Below are 12,144 nucleotides of genomic sequence, written 5' to 3'. Positions count from 1 at the left end.
CCCATGACATCACTTCCTGTGCATTATGGACTACAACAACCTCCTGAAACTTGACACTTTTAAACCAAATCTACCTGTACATTGTAGCAATACTAAAATATTACATGTCTCACTGCATCTGGCTGAAGGTACTGAGGGTATTTAGATTCTCTAACTACAGAAAAAAGAAATGTTTTGTACATATTTTATGTCTGTCATTTATAACATTAAAACTGTTGTATGTTTTGAAATCACAAGATGGCGTCTCCCATTTCAACCAAAAAAAAAGGGCTTCAGAACCTCACAATGGGAGTGAATGGTGCCATATTGTCCACTCATATGTACAGTCATTGGTGTGCACCTGTGTGTGTGTGTGTGTGTGTGTGTGTGTGTGTGTGTGTGTTACACCCGTGATCTGTAACACACTGTATCCTTCTCCTGGCCGTCTTCTTCCAATCAGTTCATTTTCTCTTTTTATGTTTTTATATATTTTTTCCACATTAAACTCTACATTTTAAATTGAGTTTTAAATGAGAAAATTAAAATGTGAAAATGGGACATTTTATTTCTTTGTGTCGTGTCAACACCGAATTCGGCATCCGACTCCATTTCCCAGAATTCACCACTGCCTACAAACAAGGTCTCCACGAACTCTAACTCCCAGCTCACATGTTCAAGTTCACCCTCTTACTGATTGCACACTCCTGGACTTAATTACCACCACACACTATAAATAAGAACAATCGCAGCACAAGGACTTCACGAAGTATTCATTCAACTCTGTTTAAACACCTGACATACCAAGATGTTTGATTCATGTTTGCTACTTCTGGCCTTTGTTTCATGATTTGGATTTGTTTTTACCTGCCAGTACCTTTTAAATAAAAGCCTTCACCGCAACAGTCACCGTATCTGCCACCTGACACTTGGCTAGATCTTTTTATGATGAATTCTTAAACTGCTTCATCTAATCGTGACAACTCATTTCCTTATTTTCCTATTTACCATTTTTTATTTTGTACTTTATGATCATGTATTTAATTTGCATATATTGTACATATTTTTGCACATACTGTAACAAAAGATGAGAGACATTTTAAATCTATTAAAGCTGTTATATAAATAGTTATTTTTAGCTGTAGTAATTTGTTCATATAGGAAGTGAAAATGGATCTACAATTTAATGTTTTTTTAAATTGTTTTTAATTTGTTATTTTGCTTCCTGTTTTCCTCTTTGACCACGCCCCCCGATCCCTGTCCACATCTGGGCCAGAGTCTTTATGTCACATGACCAATCAAATATAATATGACATATGTCAGATTTAGTAATTGCAATAGGTAGCTGTTTAATTTAATTTTTCAGACAGACCTGAGAACTGAATTCCCAATAATTGTTCCCAATAATTCAATTTAAATATGATGACAGGATACGATACTCAAAATCAAAATTGTAGCAGGAAGATTTTTTTTTTATAATCTTTTTCCTTATTTCTCTGTGATTCTTTTGGTTTCTTGTTGATTTGTTTTTCTTTCCTTACTTTCAATTTTGATTTAGATTGTTTTGAAAGATTTGATTCCTTTTTGCTCTGCCATTCTTTTAATTTCTTTTTAACTTTTCTGTCCATTCCTTTTTATAATCAATTAGTTTTCTTTCCTTTTTTTTATTTGCTTTATTCTTTTCTCATATAATTTATTTAAGCATGTCGGTTTTAGTTCAGTGCATACACACACACACACACACACACCAGCATTTGTAAGGACACCTAGTAACTACAGTGGTATATGAGGACTCCATTTTACTAATATCCGATTAGTTAAACGATTAATGTGTGTGTGTGTGTGTGTGTGTTACTGGTAGTGCGGCCTCTGTTTTATAGAGGAGTGTGTCTGCGTCTGAGAGATGTGATGACAGATTGTTTTGAAAAAATTGCAACCATTTCCACTTGTAAAACACATCAAACCTTGAGTAGAAGTGGCTAGAACAGCATCAGCTCCTGATGTTTTCAACTCTTGACAGCCAAGAACAGAAATCCAAGGCCATAGTGGGCACAGGCTCACTGAACCTGGACAGATGATGATTGGGAAAAGACCAGGCATAGTTTGTATGTGTGGATGAGAAATATCCTCCAAAATGAGTGTTTTAGGGGAACAGGACACAAATACAGAGGAGAGGTGAGAGAATATTGCACTCAATTCAGATTTCAGCAGACAGTCAGACCAGCCAAACAGCAGTTCTTGTGCTTCTTTCATCATTCGTTGCATGCACTCATCAGTGCACTCAGTGGGCCTCATTTCTCATATCAAACCTTTTTCTTTTCACTTCACAATTCACAGCTAATTCACCTTTTCTGTAACTTGTCTCCAGATTTCAGTCTTTTCATGTGCTGTTACACCTCTATAACTATTTATATTTATTTTATTGATATTCCACTGAAATACAGAGAGGGAGCCAGTTCTACTGAACTAAGGTAAAGATGATTTAGGGAATGTAAATTTGAGAAATTAAGTACAAAAATATGCTACTTAGTGACTGAAGTCAATTAACGGGGCATTTCGAGTTAAAATTGTTTCAGTAGATTCCATTGTTCTCTTTAATAAATGTATTTTTGCGGTTAATTTTTTACTTTTATAATTTTACATTTATTAATTCATCATTTTTTACATAAATGTGTCTTAGTTTGAGGTAGGTAAAGGGATCAGACTCACCTGAATCCAGCTGTGAAGAGTGAAGAGTCAATGGACTTTCCACTGAGCTTCAGAGATGGAGACATTTCTACTGAACTGAGGTCAGTATAGTCTAAAGTTTTAGTGCATTGTCCCTCATTCACAGTTCCACAATCCCATTATTCACTGCCCCAATCTGTCATTAGCTCATATTCAGTCTGATGGTAACAGACAACAAATGGTCATGTTGTCAAATTACATTAAGAGAGAAAAATTCATTTTAAATGTAAATGTAAAAGTATGACTGATTACACCCAAATGGGAAAAGTATGATTTTTTAAAAAAAAATGTTTTTTTTATATTAACTTGTATGTTCATTGTGTTTGTGTTTTATGTCATTAGTATATTATAATTCTCCAAATTTAAAAGAAAATCTACTTGGAAAATCATTCAGGGCATGGTGGTAGGGTCTAGTAAAGACTATGTTAAATCCAAATGCAAAAACAGATATGAATCTTTTGAGCACTAAACAGATAGTCATTGTGTTACGCCTATTCTGTTACAGACCACGCCCTGTTATGAGGTATGAAATATTAATATTAATGTAAGATAATATGCTTACTGTTAAATAGCTATGTATTTATTTCTTTGTGTGATTGCTCTGCTTCCTGATACTTGCGAGGGTGTCATTGCTCTGCTTACTGACCTTTGAGAGGGCGTTGTCCCTATTCCATCTGCTTAATCCTGCGGGGGCATCATTGCTGCTGCGCCTGCTGAATACTGCAGGAGTGTCCTCGGCAAAGCCAAGCAGTGGAGCAGACTTCTGGAGGCAGAGCATCATCCTCGCTGGAGTCAGGAGGTGGAGCAACAACATCCTCACTAGAGCAGGAACGAGGAGTGACAGATTTCTCGCTGGGGTCAGGAGGCAGACTGGATTGAATGGAAGTGGTCTCCAACTTGGGCTTGACTTGAAAGACTGCCTTGTTGGCCTCTGGCTTGGGCTTGGCTACACCAGACTCTCCACTGGTGTACCACAAGGCTCGGTATTGGTCCCCTCCTGTTCTCCCTCTATACTCAATCTTTTATTGAGATTATATCCTCACATGGGTTCATACCACTGCTATGAGGATGACACTCAACTCATTCTCTCCTTTCTTCCCTCAGACGCTCATGTTTCTGCTCAGACCTCAGCAAGTCTGGCAGAGATTTCATTATTTCTATCCACACAGGCCACTCAGATGCTTCTGGAGAGGCTGTAGGCCCCCAAAGAACTTCAGAGGGAATCTCCTCTCAGGTGAGTGGGAACACCCTTCTCAGGAGGCTAAAGAACTCCACCGTCGTCTCCAGGCCACGGTGACTAGAGTTGCGGCCCCCTGGAAAGCCCTTTACCGGTAAGTCATGATAACGTGAACCCCAACCTCTCTCTCATCAGGACGCAGTTCTTCCATAAATTGGAAATACAGCTTACATTGCAGTAGGAAACCATTTGGTGGGAACTGGATGCCGCTGGAACATCGAGTGGGCCCATCAACTGGAAGTTTGTCCCTGGCCTAGATCCTAACCAGTCTGGCTTCAAAGTGGCACATTCCACAGAAACCTCTCTTGCGGCAATCACTGAGAAGATACATGCCTCTAGATCAGCCAAACTGTCATCAGTCCTCATCCTCCATGACCTTTCAGCAGCATCTGACACAGTGAACCACAAGACTCTCTTGTCCATGCTCATGAGTCTTGGAATTTGTGACACAGCATGGCAATGGCTTGCTTCCTACCTGGAGGGTTGGTCACATGAGGTGACATGGAGGGGGCCCACATCTGCTCCAAGCAGACTCTCCACTGGTGTACCACAAGGCTCAGTATTGGTCCCCTCCTGTTCTCCCTCTATACTCAATCTCCTATTGAGATTATATCCTCACAGGGGTTCATACCACTACTATGAGGATGACACTCAACTCATTCTCTCCTTTCTTCCCTCAGACGCTCATGTTTCTGCTCAGACCTCAGCAAGTCTGGCAGAGATTTCATTATTTCTATCCACACAGGCCACTCAGATGCTTCTTTAGTCCTTGTCATTTTGCCACTGGACTACTGCAACTTACTCCTGGCAGGTCTCCCTCTGCATGCCATTTGACCTCTGCAACTGATCCAGAATGCAGCTGCATGACTTGTTTTCAACTTTCCCAGGTTCTCCCACACCACCCCATTGCTATGCTCCCTCCACTGGCTTCCTGTAGCTGCCTGCATCAAATTTAAAACACAAATGCTTGCCTACAAAGCCAAAATAGAACACCACCCACCTACCTTAAAGCACTTAACACACCACACACTGTACCACTCTCCCTCCGATCAGTGGCTGTCTTCAAACAATGACTAAAGACCTATTTCTTCATGGAGTACTTATATTAGCACTTTAATTAAAAATAAATAAATGAATAAATTCTTGTTTTATCTGTGTATTACCTCCCCCACAGAGATTTTTAGACTGATAGTACTCTTAGTCCATGACCTAGTGAACCAGAATCAGGATGTATTTGATTTATGAAGACTTAAAAGCACTGTAAGTTGTTCTGGTTAAGGGCATCTATTAAACACCATAAATGTGAATGTAAGTTTATTGAGTTAAATGACAGCATAGATAATAAGGGTGGGAGAAGAGTGGGAATCACATGACATTATGACTTATTGCAAAATCTTTCCAATGTTTACTAAAGTGCTTTTCCTAGCATTGAACATCTCTCTTACCTTTCCTGTGAAGGACTTGATTTTTGTTTACTGTTTTCATACAGGCTTGATAAATTGTGAAAATGGATACCTGGACCTGTTCTACCATTTCCTTCTGAGTCTCTCACTGAAGTCCAATCAGACTCTCTTATGAGACCTACTGACCCAGACAGGAAGCAGCTCTCACAGTAAACAGGAAACAGTCAAGTACATCAAGAGAAAAATCAGGGAGAATCACTCTACAGAAAAATCCCTCAATCTGTTTCACAGCATTCTCTAGTGCAGGAAGTCCAAACTTACGTGAACAGCACAGATAACAGTCGTCTCAGTGGAGTCAGTCTCTCTCCTGCTCAGTGGTCAGCTCTGGAGTTTATAATACTAAACTCAGAAGAGGAGCTGGATGAATTTGATTTGAATAAATATTACAGATCAAATGAGTGTCTTCTGAGGTTGCTGCCTGTTGTAAAGCCTTCAGAAAAGCTGTGAAGTATTTTCATTTGTAAAAATATTACTGCAGTGAGTTATTTTATTGCAACAATGCATGAAGATTATAATAGTACTTTTATTATTTGCACTAATCAACTTCTAATAAATGACTGGTAATTGTAAATAACTCTGCAGTATTACTCAAGTCAAGTTATGAATAATTCACATTACTGCAGTGGAGAATTTATATAATAGAAATTGTAATATTTAAGAATGTGTATTACAATAAAGTGTTAATCGTTTGGTATGGTTGTTGAGAACACTGCTGTTTTTCAGACTGCAGTGGTATTAATGATGTCAAATCTAGAACTTTCTTAATAATAACACTTGTTTGGTGAAAACCATTGTCAAAATAGCAATTTTGTGATAACAGCAAAATAGTGATGAATGTATAAGTGTCATGTGGTGGAGTCAGAGACGGAGGCAAATGCAGTTTAGGGATAAGCAAAAATCGTAAACTGAGACAGGCAAGAATTAAGGCAATCTACAAACACCACTGTGAGGCCGAATCTAAAAAAAACAGAGAGCAAAACAAGATCAAAAGCAGTATATCGAGTCACAAAATGCAGGGCTTGGTAAGTTCAGGTATGAGCTTGACCTGGGTAAGAGTCCGACGTCTGTTTATATAGGGTGTGAGTGTAACTGGGAATAGGTGTGCGTGATTAGAACTCGGGAGTCTGTGAATGTACTGATGTAGTGTTGTGCTGGGAATTGTAGTCCATGGTGGCCATGTTTGTAGGCAACAGTGTGTTCTCGGAAGTGGAGTTTCTGGTAGATTCTGGTGCTGTGTAACAATAAGTCATTACTTCATTCTGTCTGCCGGGGTGAAATCCAGCATTATTTGGGTACAGTAATACAGCAGTAAATATAAAGATAATAATACAAGTGGCATGTGTGTGTGTGTTTGAGAAAGACAAAGTGATGTCAGTATTCTGATATATCATTATTTCTCTCCCAGATTGTGTTTGTGTAATCTCACAGAGAAAAGCTGTACAGTTCTGTCTTCAGTTCTCAGCTCAAACTCCTCCAGTCTGAGAGAACTGGACCTGAGTAACAATAACCTGCAGGATTCAGGAGTGAAGCTGCTCTCTGCTGGACTGGAGAATCCACACTGTACACTGGAGATACTGAGGTCAGATCATCATTTCCTCACTGTAGATACAGATCTCTGTGTTTTTAATTATGCATAAGCAAATTGTTATTGCACAAACTATGTGTGCTGACTCCCCCGACATTTCTGTTTCGCCACACCAGAGCAAACCCAACCGTAATAACCACAAACCCACATCTTCACTGATTTGAACTTAAAACTTTACATATCAATCAGAACATCTCAAACACAGAACAGTACCTTTTCTGATCATGTATATAATGTAATGTTCACAATTGTTCACAGTTCACACAAACGCAGCACTGATATTCTCACTCAATCACTGACCATTTTATTAGGAACACCTCCTGCTCATTCATACAAATATACAAATCAGCCAATCATGTAACAGCAGCACAATCCATAAAATCATGAAGATACAGGTCAAGAGCTTCAGTGAATGTTCACATCAAACATCAGCCAATCTCCTCTGACTTCTCTCATCAATGAGGCGTTTCCACTCGCAGAACTGCTATAGTTTTTTTCAACCCCAGTCAGTGTACACTCTAGAGCTGGGAGTCTGGTCTGACCCTGAGTGCTCGAAAAATACTGTGACAGAGCCTATATACAAATTATTATTTAAAAAAAACCTGGCTGTAGTTCAGCAAATCCATGTTTATAAACATGAGTCAGCTTGGCTTTTACAGCAGACCCTCTGTAAATTATTTACAATTGGTCAGAAACCCACTATAGCACTCTGAATGTTACAGACATTTGTAGATTTTTTTTAAATTTATCAATTATAGAATGTGTATTGAATGACAATATGGCTTTTCCAAAGAAACAAATAAAATACAAAGAAAATGGAATGTTTAAAGACAAATGGGCAGAGATGTATGTTAGTCAACCTGCTCAAGCTCTTATTTTTCTGCAAAATAAGAGTCTACTGCTGTTAAACTTCCCAGGGAACTTTTTTAATGGTAGTGACAACAGAAAATGATTTATGATGTGTGGTCTTGTGTAGGCTCACATTGCTTTTAAAAATAATAGTTATAGTTCATAGTTCAATAAAAGATCATAATCTTACAGGCTGGCCCACATGGCTGGTTTTTATGTTTTGTGTTTGGAGAAAATCCACCAAAATGTTAAATGTCTATTCCCTGAAATGGATAATATGAACTCAAAAGGTGCATGTATGTTTCACCTAAATAAACCAGAGGCTTGTAATCAATAGATTTTTTTTAAATGATAGATTTACACAATCCATGTACAACGTTGGAACAGTTCTGGTAAATCGATTTAATCATTTTTCAAATATCAAATACACTTTACTCTTCCATGGCTATGTGGCATTCTTCTGACTGTTTTAAAACCAAGTCTTTCAAAATTATATTCATAACTTGTATTGTATAATGATATTATGAAGTTGTGGGGAGTTTTCATCTCAAGAGTAAATTCTGAGGTTTTATAAAGTTCTTACATTATTTGTCCACTAGATGCTAGTCAAAGACCACACATGAGTCTCTCTACTAAACCAGCATGATCAAACCTGTTTTAAATCTAGGGATCCCTTCTAGCAAAAAAAAAAGACATATCACAGACCCCCTTCTAATGACAATACAGATTAATATTTTAAACTTAATGCCACATTTTTTTAAAAAAATCAGACAAATTAGTCAGTGCATATCATAGAGATTATTACCATAGGACAGTTTCAGATTACACCCTGCTACCTCCCAATGCTCACCTGGACTAATCGAACACCTAACCCAGTATGACTCAAGACTACTGCACACCGCACTTTACAAAGCTGCATCAGACACTTTATGGAACTCTGTACTGATTACTGCTACAGATAAACCTATTGCTGCTACACTACCAAAAAGTTTACAGTTTACAGTCCATGTTCTATGTATTTATTGTCCTGTGTATGTATTGTTTTGTTCTGTGAATGTATTGTCTTGCACTCGTCTCACATAGCGTGTATTTCCACTTTATGTAGTCTTACGTACTGTTACGTGTTGCACAATGGTCCTGGAGAAACGACATTTCATTCCAATTTATACAACCTATATAAAGGAATGAGAATAAAAATCCACTTGACTTGACTTGGCTTGATTCAATGGATACAAATGAGTTTTATTCCTTTACCAGTTACACCAAGTTTAAAATGTCCATTTATACTAACAGCACCTTTCCTAGTTTTATTATTACTGACAATTAATGTATCTTTGGCCTTGGAAGAAAACTTTTCTGATATCGAATTCATGTATATTGGGACATGAATAAGTGAAATTGGCCAGATAAGTGAAAGTTAAAACCTGTATAACAGAGCCCTTGCTGTAGAGAGTGCCTGATAGAAACAACATGACTTAATTTATGTGAGATCCCCCAAGCGGGGTGTGGATAGCATCAAACAGGAAGCTGATCCAAAAAATCTTGGGGCAGGAAATGACATGTGCTTTGGGAATATTTTATAAGGTTATAAAATGATCATGCCTAATTTATTCTACATATTTATGGTGTAATTTCCATAAACATTGATGTATTACTGTAACAAAATGAGCTTGTTAGTTCAAATTATGTACAGATGTTTATAATTTAACATGATGTCCCAAATTATCAAGCATGGTTCAGGTTAATTGTGACAGTCTTAAAGTACAGTAAGAGGAGAGATGTGACAGGATATAGAGGATGCACCGAGGGATCCATGAAACACCCCACAGCTCTGGTTAAATGAGGCACTGATGGATTCTACATGAAAACAAACATGTGTCCAGTTGTATACTTGCACATTAAGTATCTCTGATTTTGGGAGTTCTCACAGCTCTGATCAGATAAGTCTTGCCGTCATGAAGACCAAAGATCTGCCTGTGAAGATGAAGTTGTTGGGAAAAGCTTTGAAACTTTCTAGGAGCACTGTTATAGCAAAGTGGAAAAATAATGGATACTACCAAGATCAGGCCAAACTGAATGCTCAGGCAAGAAGGACAATTATTAGAGGAGTGTCCAAGAGTGGGCGCATCATGCTCTGGGGTTGTTTTTCAGTAGGAGGAATTGGAAAGCTTGTTACCATTACAGGGAACACGCAAGGAGCCAAATATAAGCAAATTGTTATGGAGAACCTGTTACAGTCAGCCAGACATCTGCAAAATAAATGTTCCAACAGGACAATGAGTCAAAACACAGGGCAAAAACCACGAAGAAATGGCTTTGTTTTTGTTCTGGAATGGCCGAGTCAAAGCCCAGACTTAAATCCAGTTGAAAATCTGTGGCATTACCTGAAAATTGTTGTCCACCAACATTCTCCATCTAATTTTGCAGAGTTGGAGAAACTTTGCATTGAGGGATATAAGAAAATGCCAAAATCAAAATGTGTAAAACTCATCTAGACACATCTGAGGCAACTCAAATCTCTAATCGCTGCAGACAGACAATTCAGACTGAGGAGGAGAATACTTATCAATTAAACAGTTTTTAGATTTTTAATTTTCAAATAATTTGGAGGAAATCGAAATACTTTATTTAATTTTATTTCTGTAGAGAGTCACTTTAAAAGGAGCAGAAAAAATCCCACTCTGATGTGCTTTAATTTGATGTTGCAATACAACAAAAAGAGAAATACTCACTGGGGTTGAATACGTTCTGGAGGCACTTTAAAAACCTGAACAAACGCTAAAACATAAAATAACATTGTTCCCAAATTACTGAATGCTATTTTTAAAAAAAAAAAGGCTTTAATGTTTCTTTGGTATATGTTTCTTTAGTATTTGATAAAAACATTTTTCCTTCATATGTATCTATCATGTGTTTGGGTATTTTGGTATGAAAGGAACTTAGACAATATGAAAAGTCAAAAAGTTAAATAGATTTACTATTTAATTAATGTAATTATTGGTTTTTTTTTGTTTGCTTTTTTAAGTGAAAGCAACCAGTAATAATATTAGTAGTAGTAGTAGTAGTAGCAGTAGCAGTAGTATTAGCAGTGAACCTGTGTTGTTGCTGCTGCTGTTGCTATTATTGTTGTTATTATCAGTAGAAGTAGTATTAGAACTATTTCATGGTACTTTTTAACTGTCACCTCCCCATAAAATCATCATACAGATGCAGGTCATGAGCTTCAGTCAATGGCCAGTTTGGGTGAGTTTGTACCCACTGTAGCCTCAGATTCAGTATTCTTCAGTCAGCATGAACGAGTCTGGCCATTCTCCTCTGACCTCTGTCATCAACAAGGCATTTCTGCCTACAGAACTGCTGCTCTCTCAATGATTTTTGTTTTTCACACCATACTGTGTAAACTCTGGAGCATGAGTGATCAAATGAGGGAACCTGGTCTGGATGCGGAAGCAGCAAAATATTTCAGTGGACCAAACCATGTACTTGAAAAAGTCTGTAACGGAGTCTTTAAACACAAAAATGGGCTTAGTTTACCGAATCCATTTTTCTAAACATGAACCAGCTCAGCTTTTGTAGCAGATCATCTGTTGCAGTTTATTAAATCATATTTAATTATGTAAATTATATACATCAGGCCAGAGACTCGTTATAGCACTAGAGACATTCTTTTAAAAATGTTACAGACTTTCATGGATTTTTTTTATTTGATTTAGCATATTTGTACTGTTTAGTGAAGTAATGAATTAGCTTGTTCAAAAAAAAGAAAATGTTTAAAGATGTTTAAATGTTTAAAGACAAATGGACAGAGAAGTATGTGCATCCACTTCGTGTGTCTCAACTGTTTTGATATTAGTCATTAATCATTAGTCAACAGTGCTAACGTGATGCACCACTATGAAAAAAAAACATAACTTAATTAATCGACTCAGAACTCTGTTCCGAGGACAAATAAAAATAAAATCAACTCAAAGTTCAATATGAAGCAGAGTGCTAGTCCATTCTCTTACAGCCCAAGAGTGTGTAAATGAATGCTCATTAACAATCGTCCGGGTTTTAGCAAAACATAAGAAGCCATTCACTGACACAGAAAAGGTAAAAAAAAAATGTATGTGAGAAGTTGCTGATACATTGCTGGATGAGAAATAAAAAGTCAAAGACAAAAGGGGAGCAAGGGTACAGGTATTCCTAATAAAGTGGTCATTGAGTGTGTAACAAAGTTTTGGTTTTTCTAAATAGACTGTGGGAATTATTTAGCAACAAACACAAGAAATCCTTTGTCAGGCAGCAGGTGGTGTTTATTTAAAAAG

Source organism: Pangasianodon hypophthalmus, chromosome 5 (genome assembly GCF_027358585.1).
Source record: "Pangasianodon hypophthalmus isolate fPanHyp1 chromosome 5, fPanHyp1.pri, whole genome shotgun sequence".
Taxonomy (NCBI): domain Eukaryota; kingdom Metazoa; phylum Chordata; class Actinopteri; order Siluriformes; family Pangasiidae; genus Pangasianodon; species Pangasianodon hypophthalmus.
This window is presented reverse-complemented; position numbering follows the sequence as displayed.